We start from the raw sequence: 25,512 nt of genomic DNA, 5'->3' as shown, positions 1-25,512 counted from the left end.
TTCAAGCTAAATTTCGTAAATTACTCAACAGTTTTGAATCCCTTTTAAATAAATATGAAATTCAGGACTGCATTACCATGAATCCAACTGCACCGAAACTTCGGTCACAGCCTAAGATCCACAAAGAAAATTCCCCCGTACGCCCTGTTGTGAACTCAAGAAACAGCCCAGCATACTAGATAAGCAGAAATCTGAAGGATCTCCTTACCACTTATTACATGTTCGAACATAGTTATACAGTTAAAACACAGTGGACCTTATAGAACATATCAAAGACATCCACTTACCACCAACAGCTAGATTTGCCTCACTAGATATTGTAAACCTATACACTAACATCCCAGTAGAGGAAACAATTAACATAATAAAAAGTAACCTTTTAAAATATAAAAAGATCAATCTACCAGAAATATATGAGTTAATAGAGATCCTCACACTCATCTTGTCTAATAATTACTTCACCTTCAATAATAAAGTCTATAAACAAAATGATGGCCTTGCAATGGGTAGCAGTCTTGCTGGATTATTAGCTGATATTTACATTAACCATCTTGAGCAAAAGTTCTTCTCATCCAATAACCAAATGAACAGTAAAATAATTTACCACAAGAGATATGTAGATGACACTCTATTATTTTTTGATGGCAACAGCAGCGAAATTGATGCCTTAGCTGAAGATCTGAGCAAATTACACAACAACATCAAATTTACAATGGAGCATGAAATAAATAATAGCATCAATTTTCTGGATCTCAATATATCAAACATAAATAACAAACACCATTTTGGTATCTTTCGAAAACCAACAACCACAGATGTTACCATCAGTAACACATCCTGCCTCCCGAACCAACATAAGATGGCTAATTTCCGGTCAATGCTACATCGTATGCATAAAGTCCCCCTCACCCCCACTGAACAGCACAAAGAAATCAGCATAATCAAATCAATTGCCCAAAATAATGGCTATGATGCTTCAATCATAGACATACTCACTCAAAAAACAAAATTAAAAACTGCTAGCAACAAGTCTTTGCAACAAGCAACAGCCACAATAACTATGAAAGACAAAAAATCAGTAAAATATGTAGCCCTACCATATATAGGCCCACTTTCATATAAAATTTCCAACTTATTCAAGAAGAAGAATGTCAAAATTAGTTTCTCTACCAATAACAAACTCCAACAAAGAGTCATACACTCACTCCCACACAATAGCACACTCCATAAAAATCTGGATTTTATAAACTGAACTGTAACAACTGTCCTAAATTCTACATAGGCCAAACAGGTAGAGGTTTTGAAACAAGATTCAAGGAACACCTTGATGCCCTACGTCTGAAAAACCTAAGTAAATCTGCTTTTGCCACCCATCTTGCAGAAAACAATCATACAGTTGATAATATAGAAAACAACCTGCAGATATTACACCTCAAAGACAAAGGTTTCACATTGAATTTCCTAGAGGAGATTGAGATTCATACACATAAAAAGAGGTTCCCTGATCTCATTTTGAATGAACAGACAGAGTCAGTTAACGCCCCCTTCTTAAATAACTTTGAAGAAGCTTTTACTTTTTTAAAATAACTTAAGCCCAATATTCCATCAAAAACATTCAGTGTACAGGCCCCAAAAACTGTTTATATGTCATTGAAAAATCGCATAATGAAGACATGTGCATTGCATATTATGTCATATATTAGAATTTATCTCCTACTATTGTAACAAATAATTAGTAACACACAGTATTTCTGTACTACATATAATGTTTGTAATCTTATTTGTATGTAATTTTATTTATTCCGTTTTAGATTAATTTCTTACAATAGCAAAGAGATATTTTACTGTACCCATATCGACTGTGCTGCATCTGTAAGTTAACTTCGTTATGACTGTAAGCTCTTTGCAAATATTGTTTTCGTTTGTAATGTGAATCTGGGCCACGTTTTGTAAACGTTATTCGTGTGTGCTGCGTGTGTAATTAAGATGATGAGGTTGAAAGTGACGTCCATTGACTGGAATAGCACTCACATAGTGCATATTGAAAAGTGTATTAAGTTTGCGTTCGAAAACATAAATGCACGAATATTTTGTCAGGCAGAACTACACAGCCCGTAAGTACACTAACCTGCAAGTTTACTAATGTTTATAATAAACCATCTCATGAGCAATTAGATTTTGTAAAAGAAGTAAATCTTTTGTAAAAATACCATTACCGATATGACAACAAAAATATTTCTTTTCTTTCCAAGTGCAGCAAGCGAATAACATAAACAAAACTAGGTCCAACTAAGAATGCTTGTAACCTGCCATCTGAAGATGGATTTGTAATGAAAAATCCGAAACCGGTCATGGTCTGAAGATAATAAACCTTTTTAAACCATACATGTGGCTGGTAGCTGTTTTTTATATAAATTATAAACCTTAAGTACAACAGCCATGTTTCTTAACATGTTGACTTTCGACAAAATAGAATTAGAAGGTATTTTACAAGGTAAAGCAGAGGTATTTTTACCTAAGACTGGCAGTATCAAACACTTTCAGCACAAGTTTGAAGATTAATTTTATTACTGGTAAATAATTAGCACAATATTTCAAGAATATGTTGCAGATAAGATCGTCAGGAGAAAGAATAATGAAGAGAGAGGAAGGTGGGAGAAAGAAAGTAGTTTCAATAAAAACAAAAACTAAAATAACACCAATAGTACCATAGATTAAGGTGAAGGGATAAAGCATAGATAGTCTAACAGCATGAAATACTAAAATGCTATACACCACAACACTACACAAAAATTAAAAAAAAAAAAAAAAACAAATTTGAGGATTCTTGTAAAAGTTAAGACTCAAAATATCTTAGAATTGTAACATGGAAAGGGCGCCGAAATTTGTAAAGCTTTTTAAGAAGGCGTAAAACAATGTAGGTACTAGACATATGTTAGATGATTATAAGTAAAACATTTTCTAAGAACCATTGTAAAAGCTCCAGCAAGGACCAGATGCAACGACCCACAAGTTGCAATGTGAGAAGTATCAAGAAAGAAAAGGACGTAATTAGCAAGACACGATTCCTACAAGGCAGAAGCATTGAGAGAAGGGAAAGGACAGCGAGACCAACAAAGGGCCCTTGTATCGAAAGTGGGCAGTAAATCTGCCCGCTAAGCGGAACCCTGCTTTGACAGAACACGGAAAGCCAAGAGGGTCTTGGGATGTCCCAACTCAGCGGAGCGAGCAAAGAACGGCCCGACGAGAAGACGGGTTGAGCAAGCCACCACTGGCAAAAAATATGTGTAAAAGTCACACTACCGCTATTAAATAGCATGCTGATGCACGAAACTGAAGAAAACGTCCACAAAGTAGAAATGACATGTCCGCACAATTCATCAAACTGTTACTAAGAGGAGAATTTCAAAGCGACTAGTTATCAATAAATATTTCCATATCCTGCCCAGAGAAGAACCAAGAAGCAAGTAAGAAGCAGAGAAAAAGCAGGAAGAACAGAAGTTGAAGATTCGCAAGATTGAGACCAAGAAAGAAGATGGGTGAAGAATACACGACATACCTTCCCAAATCCCTATCCTATTATAAACTAGCCGTCGGCGAAGTATTACAACGAAAAATGACCTCTTTCAGCGACACATAACGATGACTTTCACGCATACAAAGCGTAAACTACGAGATTCGGCACTCCCAGCTCCATTCCATTATGGGACCTCCACAACAGCAACAAATACTTGCAAAGCCAACAAGGAACAACAAACGAAGCTGTACATCAAAGACTTGCCCACATCCGTCTCACTCAAGGCCATCACCTTCGTCCAAAAACATTCGTCAACTTCATGCTTAAACATTCATAGGATTGTGTGAATGTGTGAAATCAAATTATGTGATGTAGGAATTGTGCAAAAGAAATGTGTGAAAAACTAAGTAAGTTAAGCACACCAGACAACTAATAAACTACAAAATAACAGTCATTGACTATGGACTTAAGTAAAAAATAGACTATCGATAGAAATAAGTCATTCGTTCTGAAATGGACAGTACATAAAGAACAAAAGTAAGGCATAATAAACACTAAAACTATATGCCACTTATTTTCTCCTCATAAAAATAAAAGAATAACTATATTTTACTTATTTTCTCCTTATAAAAACAAAGAATAGAAAATTATCTTCTTGTATGTTTTCCGTTTGTTTTTAACTTTTGTACCATTTGTTAGGATAATATCTCAATACTTGTGTATGTATATTTCTTTGTCAAAGCAATTCTTGGAAATAATTCTTATTTGTTAGTGTAACAATGTTCAAATGAGTCTCTAGAAACTAAAACATTTTACTTGTACAGGATATTTAGAAAATGTGTTAGGAATAGATTTTACTTAATTACTACATTTATATAAAAAAATTTCTAAGAAAATCGATGTCAAAGACTCCTCACTTTCGATAACAAACTTCTTAAAAAACAAACATCACACTTAAATGAAGAAAGAAAATAATTAAAAAAATTATTATAATAGATTAAAAATATTTTTCTCTTCTCAATATAAATATATTTTTGAGAATAATGTGGAAGAATATAAAAATCTAAATTAGTAATTCAAACTAGCATAGAACCAGAATAATGTGGCTGAACAGTAGGCAATATAATTTAGATAAAGGAATAATTTTTGACTGACAGACAACGATTGAATCATTGCCTAACTTCAGTGCAAAAATTAAGTTCGAAGGGTGGTGATATGTAAGGTGTCAGGCAGATCCAACACCTTCCATGAAAACCCTGACATGATAAGCAAATCCAGTAGTATCTCACATAACTCCGAATAAATCGTGTCATTAAATTGACCAAAGTAATACGAGTAACGAGTGAGCAAATGGAATACCACAGACTAACACAACAGACGTTAAGGTAACCTCTGGCGTGCCACAGGGAAGTGTTATGGGACCATTGCTTTTCACAATATATATAAATGACCTAGTAGATAGTGTCGGAAGTTCCATGCGGCTTTTCGCGGATGATGCTGTAGTATACAGAGAAGTTGCAGCATTAGAAAATTGTAGCGAAATGCAGGAAGATCTGCAGCGGATAGGCACTTGGTGCAGGGAGTGGCAACTGTCCCGTAACATAGAAAAATGTAATGTATTGGGAATACATAGAAAGAAGGATCCTTTATTGTATGATTATATGATAGCGGAACAAACACTGGTAGCAGTTACTTCTGTAAAATATCTGGGAGTATGCGTGCGGAACGATTTGAAGTGGAATGATCATATAAAATTAATTGTTGGTAAGGCGGGTACCAGGTTGAGATTCATTGGGAGAGTGCTTAGAAAATGTAGTCCAGCAACAAAGGAGGTGGCTTACAAAACACTCGTTCGACCTATACTTGAGTATTGCTCATCAGTGTGGGATCCGTACCAGATCGGGTTGACGGAGGAGATAGAGAAGATCCAAAGAAGAGCGGCGCGTTTCGTCACAGGGTTATTTGGTAACCGTGATAGCGTTACGGAGATGTTTAATAAACTCAAGTGGCAGACTCTGCAAGAGAGGCGCTCTGCATCGCGGTGTAGCTTGCTCGCCAGGTTTCGAGAGGGTGCGTTTCTGGATGAGGTATCGAGTATATTGCTTCCCCCTACTTATACCTCCCGAGGAGATCACGAATGTAAAATTAGAGAGATTAGAGCGCGCACGGAGGCTTTCAGACAGTCGTTCTTCCCGCGAACCATACGCGACTGGAACAGGAAAGGGAGGTAATGACAGTGGCAAGTAAATTGCCGTCCGCCACACACCGTTGGGTGGCTTGCGGAGTATGAATGTAGATGTAGATGTAGAATGCCTAAATACATGGCATACCTTCCCACCTTGAGACAGGCCATAGTTCCGAGGGGAGAAACGAGAACAGAAGCCGAGAGCAGAACCGTGTTAAGCTAGAAGGCCCTATGATAAGGGACGGACACCCACGTCGCCAGTTATCCACCAGGACCACCCCCCCAGTCCATTTTAAAAGCTAGAGCCCTCCAGAAGAACAGTATTGAACTTAGGATAACATAAAAAGGGTCACACCAGCCACAAGTTTTAGCGTGAGACTTTTTCGCGTCTCTTTTACGTTGCAAACTTTAAAAACATTGCCCCACAACGAAGAGTATAACGTTTCTCATAGGATAGACAGAAGTTTTGTAGGCAGAGCTTAAGGTTAACATTCAGACCCTCATTGGCCAGATGAAAACACAGCCAGACAGTTTTTTTTAAATCAACTTCGGTAAATTGTAGTAAGGAGAAGTTAGAAGAGAGTTGCTTCCGAGACGGCGAGATGCATGGAGGTGCGCCGACCACCGGCCCCTGACGAACACCGACAAGGTAATGAACTCACTCGATGCCGCATTTTTGAGCGCATAAGGCTTCACTCAGAACTGCAGAAGTCTCATCTGTTACATCCCTTTTTTGCGTAATACTTGTGTCAATCGTCAATTAAAGCTCATGGTATTCACATTTGCTACGTAAGTAAAAATCTGAAATGCGATGATTTTTCTGTCATATAATTATTGAGAAGCCACATCAGCCACTGTAATTTACGACAAGTTAGATAAGTAATTAAAGATAATTGAGGGTCACTGTAGACCATTTTGATAGTTTTCTCCTTTGTGAAACTTAATTGAAACCTAGATTATAGGTGTGATATGGCACAGGCCATCCTTCGATCCATTGTAGAACTTGGAAACCCACTCAGGGAATATTCGTTCACATTTTTGGTGAATGCAGTTGGTTTTTATCATCCTGTATTAAACTATTTCCTTTTATCAATAGTGCAATTTATAAACAATGTTTTGTGAGTAGAATAAAACTTCCAATGGTAAACGTAACTGCTTTTTCGACGTTATTTTACCAGCTAACTAGAAATAGGAAAGCCTTGAACCCCTTCCACTAAATTCAGTTAGTATTAAGATTCTTTTACAGGGAGTGCAGTGGAGCTGACGCTGAAATCATTAACTATTTCGTTATATCATCGCTAGTCTCACTGAACTCTTCTGAACTCTACCTGTCATGTGTGGTCTGGCGTCTCCTTACCAGCAACAGGTCTGCAGGTTCAAACTAGTCAATTCCCTAAAGAACACGCTCAGAGCGTCGTTGCGTGAAAGTGGTAGGGAGACACGATTTAGAACAAAGAGAAACCACGCAGGATGTTAGACTTTAGTGGAACATACGCATCCCGTAAATCATTGAAGTGTTAAGAATATTCAGTAAATATTCCTGAATTCGAATCAAGAGACCTGCCGAAATGTGCCCCGTAGAAGAAGAAGCCCTCCGTGTACCGAAGCAACTTGAGTAATTCAATATAACTAGTCTTCCAATTCACATCGTATATTCATTAGGTTCCTGCGGAGTACGCTAATGAAATAGCTCCATTTTTTCGGCAACAACTTATCATTGCTTGCTAGGCGAAATATCAGGGCAGCTCGTGGTCTCGCGGTAGCGTTCTCGCTTCCCGAGCACGGGGTCCCGGGTTCGATTCCCGGCGGGGTCAGGAATTTTTCCTGTCTCGAGATGACTGGGTGTTGTTGTGTCGTCATCATCATCATCATCATTCATCCCCATTACGGTCGGAGGAAGGCAATGGCAAACCACCTCCACTAGGACCTTGCCTAGTAAGGCGGCGCGGGTCTCCCGCGTCGCTCCCCTACGCTCTGTAAAGAAGTATGGGACTCATCATCATCATCATCATCAAAGACGAAGACACAAGTTACGTAATAGAAGTAACCTGCTGAATTGTAGACCCGTATCACTGACATCTGTTTGCTCTACGATTTCGAAACATTATGAAATACCTGCAAGAAAACGATCTATTGACAAATAGTAAGCACAAAATCAGACAATATCGTTCTTATAAAACGCAGCTGGCTCTTTATTCACAAGAATTAGTAAGTGCTATCTACGGGGCATTTGAAGTTGGTTCTATATTTCCAGATATAGATAATGCCTTTGCTACTGTTCCTAACAAGCGACTTCTAATGAACTTCCTTGCCAAAGGAAAATCGCCTCAGTTTTGGGACTTTATTAATGATTTAACGTCAGAAAGCATACAGTCGGTACAGTTCGTAGTAGCTGCCAGGAATTCATCGAGTGAAACAGAAGCGATGTCTCCCTTTCTCCAAAGAAGTGTTGTAGCCTTCTGCACTTTCTAATTTATAGAAACAATTCAGAATATAGCCTAACTATACCTCTAATTTACTTGCAAATGATGCTGTCGCTTACCGTGTAGTAAAGTTATCAGCAGACCAAGACAAATTGAAAAACGTTTTAGGCAACATAGTTGTATTGTGCAAAAAGTGGCAGTTGACTTTAAACAATAGAAGGAGTGAGGATATCTACTACTAAAAGGAATCTGATAAATTTCGGTTACATGAAAAATCACACAAATTTAAAATCTGTCAGTTCAGATAAATATCCAGAGTTTACTATTAAGAGCAACTTACTTTGGTACTGCCATATAAAAGTGTTCTGGGGAAGGCAGACAATGTGTTTTATTGGCAGATCACTTCTAATATGCAACAAATGTATTAAAGAGAGAGCGTATAATGCGCTTGTCCGTCCTCTTCTGGGGTATTGCTGTGCTTTATAGGATCCTCAATAGACAGAATGGACATAGACGAGGTTCGAAGCACGGCAGCTTGTTTTGTACTACCATGAGATTGGTGACAGAGTACTCCAATATGATACGCGATTAAGGATGGCAGTCATCAAAACAAAGGCGTTTTACGATGGTGCTGTATCTTTTCACGAAATTTCGGTCAGAAAGTGGGTCTACGAACACTCTCCCAAGTACTTAAGTGTGAACTGAGCCGCAATCATGTAGAAGTAGACTTCATGTAGACAGACAGAGTTAAGGTACAGGAGGAAATCTCGCAAGTGGTTGAATTTTTGAAACAAAGTTAAGAACAGAAAATGATTAATCATCTATCGATAAAGTACGTCTAGCTTTCCAGCCAGCTGTGTCTTAGATATGAGGACCCTTGCTTTATCCCAAATATTTTTATTGCCTCTCATCAACGTTTCAGGTAGATGCTGACGTTGTTTTGTTTGCAGATGACACGGTTATTTCACGTAGCATTTAACATCTTAACTTTTATGGGCGCTAACAGTTGGTAACGAACTCATTCACATCAATGCGGTTGAATAGAAAATGCCACAAACAGTATAAATGTCATGTGCATTTCTGAGTTGACTCGCGTACTTTCTCTAGAAATATTTGTATGAACAACACTATTTTCCATGCAATTTTGAGGCCACAGAAAAATCTTTAAATCATTCTCATTATAACCTGATAGCAAACACGAAAAAATATTTACAATAATCCGCTGGGAATTTCAGCCCACATCATATGGAGTTATTAGCATGTGAGTAGACAGGTCGATGAAGGAGACGTGAGAGCCAACTTTGTAAACTAGAATGGGTATATGGTATGTTTTGTAGCAAAAATACCCGACCGTCATGTAAAAAATTTAGTGAAGTATGAAACTGTCCGGCTAAAACAAACGCTTTCGTCCCCTCAATACGGACGTTGGTGGATTCTGCCATAGGTTCTCCCTTCTTGTAGCTGATGACTTAGTATTCTGAGCTTTCTACCAGCTCTAATATCGTCCATTCTGTACGATTTCCTCCTTCTACCACTCCCTTGATCAACGCTGAAATGTGTAACCAACCAGGTTGTTCTTCATAATATCAGTAACTGCTTTGATTAGACTCCTCCTCTTTCATGTTCTGAGTACTTCTTCCGAGACTGTCTCTGTCCACTTTGTCTTTAACATTAAGAAAATCTCAAGAGCCTATAGCCTTGTCTTTTCTGCTTTCCTTCAGTTTCAGTCATACGTATATGCATACTTTCACTATAAAAGTCATTGCGTAGCAACCACGGAGATTCTTTCGATAGTGCTCATGCCTTTTTTTTTTCCTTTTTGCCTTCACTATTGAAATTTTCACATACACTGTACTTCTTCGATCGGTCATAATGCAATTTCCGGGGCACTTGAACGAAGTGGCATGTTCCAGTTTCTCTCCTTCAAGATGCTCACTTGTATTCGGTTTTCTGCATCTAGTGTACTTCATAACATTTTATTTGTTTCTAAGGATTCCAGTAAAGCGCTTTTTTATCAGAAGTCCATACATCTAGTGAAGCACCTCATAGCCTTGTCCTTGTTACTTGATAAGATTCTGATAAGCTTTATACGGAACAATTAGGCAGCTTCGATACGTGAAGCTGACAAATGGTTGAAAAGTGAAGATTTGGGGAGGTGTTGCGAGCAATTTTTCTTCGATCAGAATGGAAAAGACATTGGTGAAATGATTGTCAGCAAGGTGATGCACCGTATTTTCCCACGGGGGATTCACTTGCTATTTTTATTGATAACGAAACAAACTGTAAACGACAGGAGGGATAATTGGAGAAGATACTCAACATTCAACAATGAATACGCATTTCTGTGAGATGAAAACTGAACTGGATTCCAACCCACAACTTTTCCTCTCAAGAGCTGTGCCCCTTCTGATTCAAATGGTTCAAATGGCTCTGAGCACTATGGGACTTAACAGCTATGGTCATCAGTCCCCTAGAACTTAGAACTACTTAAACCTAACTAACCTAAGGACAACACACAACACCCAGTCATCACGAGGCAGAGAAAATCCCTGACCCCGCCGGGAATCGAACCCGGGACCCCGTGCTCGGGAAGCGAGAACGCTACTGCGAGACCACGAGCTGCGGACCCTTCTGATTGAGGTCCAACTCACGACCCGTTATTATAGCTTCACTTACACCAGTACCTCACATACCGCTTTTTAAACTTGACAGAAGCGGTCTTGCATACCTCGCTGGACGAGCACCCCTGAGTGAAAGTATATTGCGGAGAAATCGCTTATCCAATTTCTCTGTCATATAAAAACTTGGTGCGGACCAGAACATGTAGTCTTCTATTTGGTAAGAAATTCACGTTCCACCTGAGGTAGCCTCACATAATTCACAACCCGCCTTCACATCTTTTAGATGGCAGGCAGGCAGTCTGTTATAAATATCTGGTGACGTATGCTGTGCACATTACTACAGCGTTTCAGTCTGGTTGCCAAGGCGTTCATGATGTGTAACTTTGGGAGGAAACGGGAGCAACAACGTTTGACCTATGGCTCAAAGTAATTTTAGAATTCGTTAATTGAATTTCTTCGGCGCTCGGATGTTGTGATACATTACAATGTATAGGTCAGCTATTCTACTTTGAAAACTAGTATTTTTGCTAGATAGCAACTGTGATTACGATTAAATCTTTATAATTCACGGGGGGGGGGGGGTTCTTAAGAAATGTATTTGCCATCCTAGTGAACTGAAGATTTTAAAACTGAGCTATGCTGCTAAAATTAGTGCACTTTTATTCTAACAATGTCTCTGTTTCTTAATGCGGCACAAGAAAATTAAATTTCACGAAAAATTACAAACTTCGCTGGACAACATTATTGGTTCAAATGGCTCTGAGCTCTATAGGAATTAATATCTCAGGTCATCAGTCCCCTAGAACTTAGAACTACTTAAACCTAACTAACCTAAGGATACCACACACATCCATGCCCGAGACAAGATTCGAACCGGCGACCGTAGCGGTCGCGCGGTTCCAGAATGAAGCGCCTAGAACCGCTCGGCCACACCGGCCGGTGGACAACATTATTCCCCGTGCAATTCCCTACTTGCGCAACGAACAATTATACATCTCCCTCTCATGTACATAACCTGACTACCGTTTGATGATGGCCGAACGCATCAACATACACAATATTGGCGAACCTGGTCCCCAAACTAGCTCTCATTTTAGCATTGCACTTATATTCCACCACTGGGTTAGAAGAATGAACAACAGGATGCAGTTCAGTGGTCCTTCGCAAACAAAGTTTACAGACTCTTGGAGTCATACTGGAAATGTGACAAAATACACCTTGTATATCATGTTGTTGGCATATGTATTTGATGCCTCTCATAAGATTTGGTGCGGCTGGTAAATATTACGGCCTTTTGTGGATCTTTTCTGTCCAATATGTATGATTTTGAAGCGTCCCCCATAAGCTGTAATCCCACAAGTCTTTATTTCTGAGACATGTTCCTGAGCACATTCCATGTGCAAATTGAAAAACAGTGGATATAAACACCTCTCTACCTACCGCCTTTAGATGTCGTGGCTTGAATTACTGTCGTCTGTTCGCCGGCGTTCTTATTCTTGAAGAACTTCAGAATTATTCTAGCCTTACATTCATCAATTCAAGAATATTGTTCCAGTTAACGACACTGACTTAATATTTTGTGTCTGAGAGAGGGATCGAGATTGTCGCGCTGAACTTCAATCAGGATATCTCCATACAGCTAATCCTACCAACAGTACTTTCCATCGACTACCATGATTTGTGATAAATGAAAAATGGTCATTTTGCAGACTTCCACCTGTTGGCTCCCTGAATTATTTTTCTCTCTTTGTTGGAGACCTGTTTATTTTAATAGAATATTACAAAATTTACTGAGAGAAATGTCCTTTGAGCACTACAGTCTTTTCCCACTTTCAGTGAAAAATAAAAATAAAAAGAATTCTCAAGTTCCCTTGCTCCCTTGAGGTGAAGCAGTCATGGCACCAGTTTTCGAGATCGTTAAAAAAAATCGAAGTGTTGTTCAGAAACGTCTTGCTGTATCGAAGTCCCTTCAAGTTTGCCTTCACTTCTTCGGAACATGTGATTTGCCACTGTCATTAATCAGAAGGACTTTGTCGTGCAGGAGACAATTAAATTTCACGAAAAATCACACATTTCGCCGGACAAAATTATTCTCCGTGGAATTCCCTATATGCACGACGAACAATTATACATCTCCCAGACACGTATCAACTCTGAGTACGTTGCGGGCGTTTCTCTTTAAGTGTCCTATTCAAATTGAGTAATTGTGATTCTTAGCATTCACCGTTTGACCCGGTACAGCAGATGGTACACCATACCAACCAGCATTCATTTTGTCACTCTCCTCCCTACCGTTGTCTTAGAATCGTCAAAACCAGTCTCTGCAAGTAGTTCCAACAGAACATGTCTTCTGCAAGCTCTCTCTAGCAGACGACGATTTTCCGCCGCATATGCCTTGAGATAGAACCACAAGAGTCATACTTCGAGCAATACGCGACACGTTCAATGCCCTAAGTAGCTATGTTCTTTTCATTCCACTCCGGAGGTGAAACACTAAAGTTTCTGTTGTTGAATAAGTCTCATGTTGTTTTTCGCTATGCTGCACGACTACAACTACTGCCCTTTCTTCGTCAACAGTCAGATTTAATTGAAGCCCCCAAGACTTCCTCTTCCACGCAGTAATCCCGGTCGACATTTACGTGGTATGTGATTTAAGCACAGTCTAATACATACAGTCATGACACTCTCTGCGGCAAAAGTTGTTACCGTTTACAGGCGGAGAGACACTAGCACTCCAACCGGTGAGAAAGCAGATACTCACATGCGTCGAAGACATAATGTTTATCCTTAAATATTTTCTACTTATTGTTAGTTAAAGCAATAGTCGTTGCGTTTCTGAGTTTCATGCGTTACTAAATTACTAAGAGACATGAAATATCATGAAATAAATGTAGAAACAATCTTATCGCACTGATTCAGTGACATAAGCTGTAACTTATTCATGAAGAGGTACTTGCGAAAATAATTTGCAGCTGAATTTGAATATAAACACATATTTCATGAATGACAAGCTTATATTTCTGCTGTTGCCCGTTGTTATCATCATAGGCTCCTCCCTTGACATTTAAAAAATTTTTATGGATTCTAATGATTCACTCATTCTTAAACATCACTTTCTAATACAGGAATACTTTTCCAAATGCAATTAGTTTACTTGAAAAGCGAATGTGTGGAAAAATCCTGCCGTTTGTGACTCAGATTTAGCAACAATTGTGGAACTGGTTTCCTCTGTGTTGGGAAAACATTTTTATTGCTTTTGACTTTTTATTATGCCTATGTGGTTTTTCCTTAGGCTACAGTTTTAGTAGCTAATTTGGTATGTTAAATAAAGTAAATAGTAGATTCCATATAAGTTTACTACGTTCCATATTTACTGATTTTGCTGAAAGTGTAGTGAACAAAACTCTGCATAGTTGGGTATCTATACGACGTCTTTCTGCAGAAGGTCAGGTTTTCTGGTGTTTATAAGCAAATTTTTATTGTTAAGGGAAGAAAACATTATTTAGTAAATGTCTGTAGGTTACAAGAGAATCGTAAATGAGCTGTCCTGTAATGCATCGTTTCGCACCTCCCAGGGTCCTTAGAAAAGTAATAATGAAAAATGTGGTGTCATTTTATAGTTATTGTCGATTTCTGTGGCACTACATACACTACCTGTTGTAAAGTCTATGTTACAAAACTATATAAACGTTAGTAGTCGCGCTCATCCGATCTGTTTCTCAGAAGGAACTCTGTGGATAGAATGTAGAACATTACGCGTCCTATGAACTGACTACTTGTGACTGAGAATTGCGGAGAGTAGGATCGCAGTGAAATTGTAATTAGTACCTTAGTTGCAAGCTGCAATTTTGAATCCGAATGTGAATTGATGAATTGTGATAACAACTCATCTCATACATGAGGATGATTTGTACTGAAATGCAGGTAACAGAATTATTTCTGGAAAATTATAATTTCATGAATGGAAAAGGTACTTTCAGTTCTTTATTTTAAGTTCTCCCTCGTTTGTGGCTCGGAACATTATTTCGTGTGTCGTAACTCGTAGGGAACTTTGTATCCTGGGAAATCAGTAGAGCCTGCACCACGGTCGTTCATCCTCTCTTTTAAGAGATTAAATTCTGGACTTTATCAAAGTTGATACACAACTTGGTCGAAATTGATACGCAACTTCAACACTGATTCGCAAGCAGCCGAGTGAATGCGTCATAGCACCCAAGACGGCTTCCCCACAGCGTAGGATTCTGTCTCTGATTATTTAAAGAATTTTCAGAGTCGACGATCACCAGAATTCAGTAGAGCCACTGCGATAGTTAATGTTATACCTGGAAGAGTGGGAAATAATTGTGTAAAAATATTGAGGAAGCGACTTCCCTCGCCCAAAAGTTTCCATTCAAGTAACTACATATTATTCAGTCATACCAAATTAACTTCAACTTTCATGGGGGAAGAGAAGTTAAAACGTAGTGTTGTGACTGTTACGATAAATTGTTTAACGTTACTAGTCTTAAATGCATGTCGTACGGATTTGCCCAACAGAATAGAAAACAACATGTAGCAGCTGTATAACATGTCCCCGATCGGTTGCGCTAAGTCAGCAGGTCAATTATCAATTATTGCTTTAAAACTGTGTTACTGATACGTGTTCGTCTTCATCAAACCTGTTCATAGTTACAGGATGTATCAAAAAGCATTCTCCGATTTAAAACAAAATCATTACTATTATCTTATTTGAGATATGTGTTTGAACAACGTACTGTTTGAAAGAGCGAGCTCTCGAGTGTTAAATGGCTCCCGCGAGGTAGCAGCAGTGTGCGCCCACTTCAGATCTAGTAAAAATCAGGCTACCTTCCATTCAGGCAGCTGTTGCACTCATCGACTGTTGTAAATTATAGATTGCAGCGATCAGTTCTCCTTTTTAAATATTATAGAGTAGATCTAGATTTCGGCTAGAAACTGGCCATTCTCGATGCACTATTATTTTAGCTCAATGCATGTAATGCCTGTTGGTCGGGCTTCATCACAGTTCATACATACACTACTGGCGATTAAAATTGCTACACCAAGAAGAAATGCAGATGATAAACATGTATTCATTGGACAAAATATATTATACTAGAACTGATATGTACGCAGAACAACCACCTCTGGTCGTAATAACGACCTTGATACTCCTGGCCATTGAGTTAAACAGAACTTGGATGGCATGTACAGGTACAGCTGCCCATGCAGCTTCAACACGATACCACAGTTCATCAAGAGTATTGACTGGCGTATTGTGACGAGCCAGTTGCTCGGCCACCATTGACCAGACGTTTTCAATTGGTGAGAGATCTGGAGAACGTGCTGGCCAGGGCAGCAGTCGAACATTTTCTGTATCCAGAAAGGCCCGTACAGGACCTGCAACATGCGGTCGTGCATTATCCTGCTGAAATGTAAGGTTTCGCAGGGATCGAATGAAGGGTAGAACCACGGGTCGTAACACACCTGAAATGTGACGTCCACTGTTCAAAGTGCAATCATTGCGAACAAGAGTTGACCGAGACGTATAACCAATGGCACCCATACCATCGCGATGGGTGATATGCCAGTGTGGCGATGAAGAATACACGCTTGCAATGTGCGTACACCTCGATGTCAACCATCATGATGCTGTAAACAGAACCTGGATTTATCCGAAAAAATAACGTTTTTCCATTCGTGTACCCAGGTTCGTCGTTGAGTACACCATCGCAGGTGCTTCTCTATGTGATGCAGCGTCAAGGGCAACCGCAGCCATGAACTCCGAGCTGATAGTCCATGCTGCTTCAAACGTCGTCAAATTGTTACAGCCATGGGGATAAGATGCCTGTCATCTCGACTGCTTGTGATACGAGGCCGTTGGGATCCAGCACGGCGTTCCGTATTACCCTCCTGAATCCACCGATTCCATATTCTGCTAACAGTCATTGGATCTCGACCAACGCGAACAGCAGTGTCGCGATACAATAAACCGCAATCGCGATAGGCTATAATCCGACCTTTATCAAGGTCGGAAACGTGATGGTACGCATTTCTACTCCTTACACGAGGCATCACATCAACGTTTCACCAGGCAACGCCTGTCAAGTGCTGTTTATGTATGAGAAATCGGTTGGAAACTTTCTTCGTGTCAGCACGTTGTAGGTGTCGCCACCGGCGCCAAACTTTGTGAGAAAGCTCTGAAAAGCAAATCATTTGCATATCACAGCATTTTCTTCCTGTCAGTTAAATTTCGCGTCTGTAGCCGGTCATCTTCGTGGTGTAGCAATTTTAATGGCCAGTAGTGTAGTATTCAATGAACTGTGGATGAAGCTCGTTGAGAGCAGAACGATATCTCATTTCGTTCTTGAGTTATTGGGTTTTACATCTGACGGACGTTCGCGCACGTTACCTCCATTCACGTCCTTGTACATCGTGTAACATATGATCATAACAATCGTCATATGTCTGTCGAAAAGAATTTGTTATCGCCAATGATAGCATACAATGGGACACATATGTCGTGTGATAATACCCGAAGCTATTTTATTCACCGAGATTTTGAAGTCACTCGTGTGCGGCAGTGAGAGGTCGGCGGCTCAGGACATATAGCTCTGCAGGAAAACACAAGCGGCGCACATACACACTTCCACAGTATCTTGAGGACGGCGTATCAGGACGTGTGCACTCGTCCACAGCAGCGAAATGATAACCTCCTACCTGCAGATTGCTGTACTCACCTGTGCAGCTGGGAGTCATTATTTCCGTCCCATCTTTTTCCTATCCTGTTTCCTTTCCACTACTTTCAATCCAGTTAGTCACAAGACTGAAACACGTCAAAGTAAAGAGAGATGTGACTGCTCTAGAATTTTAATTTTTGGGATTCGTTAATTCGAATCCAGCTTCCCACAAAAGCATTAATGCACGAATTAAACTTCAGATATCGTGCTGTAAACATAAATTCGATCTGTGAATTAATTTTTTATTTTTATTTTTTTGTTTCTATATTATTTTCGTTCATTCAAAACCAGAAACAGAAGCACATAAATTCATAATACAATCCTGTACACTCAAATTATCGAAATTACTTGCATTGACTGATATGAGCGTTTAGTTCCTCTTATTACAGATCAAATTATAATATACCTGAATGACATTTTGTACCCGGGCATCATTCAGCTCGTACATCCCATATACCTCTTGAGGATAAAATCCATATACATTTTGCAGAGATGTTTCTAACTATTCATTTTTTTATCCGTGACTGAAAAAAGTAGGAATACAGAATAGGTATTAAGGAATGCTGCCCATTGTCCAGACTTTGGATCTAGCCTTAAAGTTCAAAATGGCTCTGAGCACTATGGGACTAGGGGGTCATCAGTCCCCTAGAACTTAGAACTACTTAAACCTAACTAACCTAAGAACATCACACACATCCATGCCCGAGGCAGGATTCGAACCTGCGAGCGTAGCAGTCGCGTGGTTCCGTACTGAAGCGCCTAGAACCGCTCCTCCACCGCGGCCAGCGCCACCAAAGTTAGTCATCACATTATCTCCAGTACCTATGGTGAAGAATGTGTCGATTAATAAAGTGTAAGGAAGGTAACTACAATGAGTGAGAGGGGGGGGGGGGTGATGGACGTAGGGAGGGAGGGGTGGGAGGCGTGGGGAGAGGACAGATGCATGATAGAGTAATGGGAGAAAGGTTGAAGGCGGATTAGAGAGAGGGAGAAAAAGGAGGTGAGGGATATGCTAAAACCAGGAATTAATAGTATGTGGAACAAAAGTAGTCGACAAAATTAAATAGTTTTACTTTGTTGAAAAATTTTTGTAAAAACGTAGCAGCAATTTTAATTCTTTTGGGAGGTATTCGAATAAATTATAGATATATAACGCACCCATTCTATGGCAGGCTATAACATAGATAGTGCTGGTCATTTTGTTGTCAGAATTTTATGCTGTTAGCCGGCCGGTGTGGCCGTGCGGGTCTAGGCGCTTCAGTCTGGAACCGCGTGACCGCTACGGTCGCAGGTTCGAATGCTGCCTCGGGCATGAATGTGTGTGATGTCCTTAGGTTAGTTAGGTTTAAGTAGTTCTAAGTTCTAGGGGACTGATGACCACAGATGATAAGTCCCATAGTGCTCAGAGCCATTTGAACCATTTTATGCTGTTATATTCGCTTTCTTCTCATTTAACAAAATGTTCAAATGCGTGTGAATTTTATGGGACTTAACTGCTAAGGTCATCAGTCCCTAGTACGCTGACACACTACCTAACCTAAATTATCCTAAGGACAAACACACACACCCATGCCCGAGGGAGAACTCGAACCTTGTCCGGGGCTCATTTAATAGACCTTAGGAGAAAAGACCTGAATCTACAAAGTAATACGTGTGCTGTACTGTAATACTGTTGTGTAAAGATAAGTTAGTCTCAAACTCTACTCTACTCTACTCTACACCATAACAATGAGTGTTAAGTATATAATGCAGGATTGTTTGTGAATTAGACTGAAGAGATAATTAAAGAATTGAAATTGAAATTTTTGAGCAAATGGAAGAGAGTTCATTCCTATAGATTTGAACCGCCTTCTGCGAGGTATTTAGTTTGAAACGAGCGAGGAACTACGAGAATGAACTACCTAATCTATGAAACTAATAGGAAAAGAAGAGAGAATCACTCAGTTTTCAGTGTTTGTTCTCTGTTCTGAAAGAGGACTGCGTGCTACCACTGGGTCACATACTCCCTTTGCCATGAAACAACAAAACGCTACGTGTATACGGTACAAGGTACAAAAGATCTTCGTTTTATACATTTACTGTGTTGACCCCAGCAAATCTTTGGAAAATAACGATGTTTTAGCCCGGCATTATGCTCGTCTGTAACCATTTCTACAAAATGTATGACACCGCGAGCTGAATCAAGTTGGTGCGTTTGATCCATTATTAGTAGACACTTCTCTCTCTTTGCCACAGATATTGTAACTAGAAACTAGAAATTTATCTGTCAGTTCCCGAGTTTCCGTTACTTGACCCTTGAAAAAAAGAGAGACATTACTGGACATTATTAATTACAGATAATGATGGACGACATGAAACATAGTTTTCACGGGACGGGAAAGAAAGATAACAAACATAAATAACGTTCATGTTTTACGCAGGTCAGATTCACAACGTAAAGGTCGATATCGGACTGTCAGTAAGAAATACTCCCTCCTCGGGCAGTAATGCACATTTTCTACTATTATTCACGCTGGCTACCAAACCAATGACGAGTCGTTGGGGGATATTGTCCCAATGAGATTTCAGTTCTTGCACGGTTTGGAGAGGTGTGTTCGTTGAGAAACATGTCTGCCAAGAGCATCCCAGAAATGCTCCATAAAGTTTAGGTCCTGGTAGTACGCAGGAAATTCCATAGGTTCCATATCTTCACTTTCCAGTGTGGTTACATCTCAGTGGTCCCGAGTGGGTGGACATTGTCATTAAGTCGGGACATACCACACCCGTAAACAGACGGACACGATCCAGAATAATCTCCCGGCAATACCGCTGTGCTGTAGCGGTATCTCACGCGAAGATTTGCAGCGGTATTTGTCTACTGAGTATAATGATTTCCCGCACCATAGCGCTTAGGCTATATTGAAGACTGTAATGAACATTTGTGGTGTATAAGGTGTTCCCCTCCCTCTCCACATTAACTGGTGCTCAGAATCACTTGCCAGAGTGAAGCTGGATTCGTCGAAGACTTTCTCTCTGAACCACTGTTGTTAACCCCAACCAACATACTCCCAAACCAACCAACTCTTTCTCGACGATGGGTGGGGGGAGGGGGGAGTGTTGAAGTAGGATACATAACAGACTCCAGAATACACGAACCAGCCTGATTTAATTGCTGCAAAACTGTTCTTGTAGAGACACGTGTACCGGTAACGACTGCAAGATCTGCAGCGATCTGCCTAGAAGTGAAATGCCTGTTCCTTTTCGAGACTAGTGCTAAATATTGATACTCTTGCGGTCTGGTGGTCTGAGGCCAGCAGCATGCTTTCGCACAGCATTTCCACCTCCAGTGGTTTTTTTAAGGGCAAATGGCACTTTTAGACACACCGGTTACTGTGGCCGCGGTAATGACACTTTGACCGACTTCGAGCCGTCCAGCTGCTCGTCCACGATCGTAAGCACTCAAATGACGTGTTGGAGACACGTTGCTATACCATGCGGAAAGACACACTAATCGATTCCATAGTTACATTCGTCAAACAACTGCATGAACTGTGGAATGCATACAGAGCGTTAGCGCAGATGCTTCCTGCAGTTAGTACGTCCCGCTGTCTACATTTCTTTCACTGTTCCGTAGAAATCGTCGATTGTTCCGTAGTAATTGGCAGTCGTTCCTCATCGAGAGTCAGTTTTCACTAGCAGTTGTCCAGCAGTGTAAAAAACGTAATGTTGAAATAAGTTTGGTCAACACGATTTTAAAATTATAATATTTTTGTTAAATTAGTGCAGATATTATTATACAACTAGAAGGCAATGCCGAAGCAGAATGAGGACCAATGTCTACCACCAGATCTAATGCCTCCTGGAGGCGCTGCGGGCACCTGACACAGAGACAGATGGAGAGCCACTATAACGAGGATACTAGACGCAAATGAGAAAAATCCACTGATATAATAGAGTTTGACAACGATACCGCCCATCGCCTGGGTAAGAGAATCACTGAACGGCAAGGTTCGTCCGCTGTGCGCGTCTTAACGTCACGAACGTCTATGGAAAATGACTGACGGATGGTGATACCACGAGCAGGCGACTGGGTTTTGGTTGTCGTACCTAAACGAAGAACATGGGGATTGGAAGTTTGTCCGCGTTGTAAAGAAGGAAAGGCTACGGTCTCTGAGTGATCCCACAACAGCGCGCAATATTTCTACAAGCACAAGTGTTTTGGAACACACCGTTCAGAGCATATTCCTGGATACTGGACTTCGCATGCTGATCCGATGACATAGTCTTACGATTATAGTGGTGATGGGAGAGTCTAGATTGGACCGTTGATCAACGGAAACCAGTCGACTAGTCGGATGATCACGTTTGTCTTTGCACCAGGCCAATGATCGGGTCTGGAGAGCCTGTCATCCAGGCGACCAACTGCTCTAGAAAGGGCTTTGCGTCACTGACGCAGTCACCAGGGGCCGAGCGAGGTTGCGCTGTGGTTAGAACACTGAACTACCTTTCGGAGAGCTGTCGTTCAATTCTGCAATTGGCTATCCAGATTTAGGTTTCCCGAGTTTTCTCTAAAACGCTTGAGGCAAAGAACATAGCCGATGTCCTCACTAAATCGTTGAAACACTCCGAGCATGTTCTCTGTGTCTGATGTCGTCGATGTCCACTGAATGATGATGACGATGATGACGTTTTGGTTGTGGGTTACTCAACTGCTTGGTCATCAGCGCATGTACAAAGTCCCAATTTTTACACAGTCCAATTTGTACACAGTCCAATTCAGCCATTGTCATCAATAATGATGATGATGATGATGATGAAATGATGAAGACAACACAAACATCCAGTTCCTGGGCAGAGAAAATCCCCTGCCCCGCTGGGAATCGAATGCGGAACCCCGTGAGATATTGACTGGACATTAATCCCTAATGTTCCTTTCCTTTCCTGTGCATGGTGATAGGATTAGTATTAAGGTAAGTGGGCTATGGAGCTGGGCTTCCATGGCACCTGTGATAAGAATCAAGGGCACCTCTGCAGCTGTGGACCACATTAAATTTATTGTGGGTCACCTGCATCCCTTCGTGCTTGGTGTCTTTTCCGTCGACGCCATCTCAAAGCTGCATAATTTTCAGTGTCACATAGCCAAAGTTGAGGAACAGTGATCTGAGAACCTTGATAGGGAATCACATTGAAAGATTGGCTACCGAATTCGCGTGATGGATGCTCCGCTCCTATGGCTCGAAATTATGGGGCTTGCGTGACCTCTGCATAAACATCTGGTGCCACGTCCTTCCGGAAACATTCCACAGAGGTGTCAAATCAGCGCCACTCAGAATCGCTGCCGTATATCTTTTCAAAGAGGGTTGGTTGGTTGGTTGCTTGGGGAAGGAGACCAGACAGCGTGGTCATCGGTCTCATCGGATTAGGGAAGAATGGGGAAGGAAGTCGGCCGTGCCCTGTCAGAGGAACCATCCCGGAATTTGCCTGGAGTGATTTAGGGAAATCACGGAAAACCTTAATCAGGATGGCCGGACGCGGGATTGAACCGTCGTCCTCCCGAATGCGAGTCCAGTGTCTAACCAATTTCAAAGAGGGACAATCATACTACTAAGCCGATGGCGATGATTGTTTTGAGCCATACAAGAGTAGTATACACTTGGAAAGACTGTATTGATTAGACAGTTTTTAAAGAAAAAAAGTCTTTTATCTAATAATCTGTATAAAAGAATCATTTTGCGTAAATACAGATGTACATAATGAACCGGCACAGAAAACTTTATACCGTAAACCGGGTATGCTTTGAGAGATTTCCAAATTCAAATGTCATTATTATGTCTTTTCATTAACTTCTGTGCATTTATGTTAACGATTACAGAAACATATATAAAAGTATTACACACAAATTAGTACAATACATTTTCTAAAATGCAGAGGAAGTAATGGAAAAATGTATTTAAAGTTAGCATGCGGCTGGGTAGACATTGGTCGGTCTATACTCCAATAACTGTCATGTACCATTCCATTTGTGGTCAGTATTTCAAAAACCCAATTAAACTTGACCATCTGTAAATATATGCATTGCTCTTAAGTTTTCTTTAGTGCTTTATTAAGACCCAAATGGATCCTCTTGAGACCTTCCTTTCCTCCTCCCAGGGCTGGAACTTACCAACATCCAATCTACCAAGAGGGCTCGTGTTCCCAGTTCTCGTGACACAGGAGTTAATTTTAAAAGTACAGTCACTAATACGAGAATGGTTGATGGTCTTCAAAATGTGTTTTTATCAGTGAAATAAAAAGAGGATAACTCTGAGATGGTTCTGCACTTCTACATACAGAAGGGTTTAGAGGGAATCTGTGGCGCAAGCGTTTGTGCAATGAGACACTGTTAGCGGAAAATTCCCAGCAAGCCACTAACCTACAGAACGGCAAACGCCTCGGTGAATATGCAACAGACAATGAACTGCTCAGTACCTTGAATTATAGCAAAGGTGTTGTGACATGTAGGGACCAAGTTGACAGTCGCAAGGAGGAGCTGAAATGTGATGAGCTCCAGGGGGTGCAATCAGCATGCAAAACATCATGGAGAGTGTGAGGGCCCTCATTAAATTTGACTCCTTCATCGTGATATTTACTAGCACGAAACTGATTGGCCCGTTAATACGGGTTTCCTTTGTCTAAATGTGTGGCCTTATGTCCTCAACTCAGTGTGCCATTTCAGATCCCACTGTCTTTGGGCATACTGCTCTTGAGTGTAAGAGAGAAGCCGTTTGTGGCAATTGTCAGAAGGCCACCTATGGAGTAGTTGGTTGTTCATCCCCTGAGAAATGTACCAACTTCTTTGGGGATCACCCTGTCTGCGATGTCTTTTTTGAAGAACAGATGATACAGAAAATAAAACAACTAAACGTATGGAGGGGCCAAAAAGATCTATAAGGCCATGCAGCACCCGGCATTTGCTACCCCTTCTGCATCTTTTTTTAAACAGACAGTCCCTAAAGCCTATGCTGCTATAGAGATAGAGGTTGCCAGTGTCAGAACTAATATCTGCGTCTGCCAGTGCACTTATTCTGCTGCAGTTATTTCGAAGCCCATACATCCAACCGAGACTTCAGACAGGCCTGCGGTTGCCACTGTTGTGGAGATTCTTGCCCTCCAGAGGTTCAGCCTGGTCCACTGTCCAGTTCTCCTACTACAACCGCTACAGTTATGGCCCAAAAGCCCACTCAGGGCAAAAAATCCAAGCAAATGTATCAATGACAGAACCAGGAAGTAACTGTCTGATGATGTTGAACTCATCCTCTCTGATATATCTTTTGATTCTTCATCAGATGTAATGGAGCCTGATGTCGGACTGGGGCAACCAACTTGTCCCAAAAACTAAGCCTCCTCACACAGTAGGCTCTCCTCCCAGATGAAATGACACGGTTAAGGCTCCCATCCTCCAGTGGAATAATAATAGGTTCAGGACACGTTTGGAGCTCCCAGCTCAGGAAAGTCTAGAGTGCACCTGCTTGCAGGAAACATGATAAATCAGTCTAATCTAAAAGCCGTAAATTCAACTAAATACCTAGGTATTACAATTACGAATAACTTAAATTGGAAGGAACACATAGAAAATGTTGTGGGGAAGGCTAACCAAAGACTGCGTTTTATTGGCAGGACACTCAGAAAATGTAACAGACTTACTAAGGCGACTGACTACGCTACGCTTGTCCGTCCTCTTTTAGAATACAGCTGGGCAGTGTGGGATCCTTACCAGACAGGAGTGACAGAGTTCATCGAAAAAGTTCAAAGAAAGGCAGCACGTTTCGTATTATCGCGAAATATGGGAGAGAGTGTCACAGAAATGATACAGGATTTGGGCCGGAAATCATTAAAAGAAATCCGTTTTTCGTTGCGACGAAATCTTCTCACGAAATTCCAATCACCAACTTTCTCCCCCGAATGCGAAAATATTTTGTTGACACCGACCTACATAGGGAGGAGCGATCATCGCGATAAAATAATGGAAATTTAAGCTCGTACGGAAAGATATAGGTGTTCATTCTTTCCG

This window comes from Schistocerca nitens, chromosome 6, assembly GCF_023898315.1.
Source record: "Schistocerca nitens isolate TAMUIC-IGC-003100 chromosome 6, iqSchNite1.1, whole genome shotgun sequence".
Classification (NCBI taxonomy): domain Eukaryota; kingdom Metazoa; phylum Arthropoda; class Insecta; order Orthoptera; family Acrididae; genus Schistocerca; species Schistocerca nitens.
The sequence above is the reverse complement of the archived record's forward strand: the minus strand, read 5'-3'. Positions refer to the sequence as shown.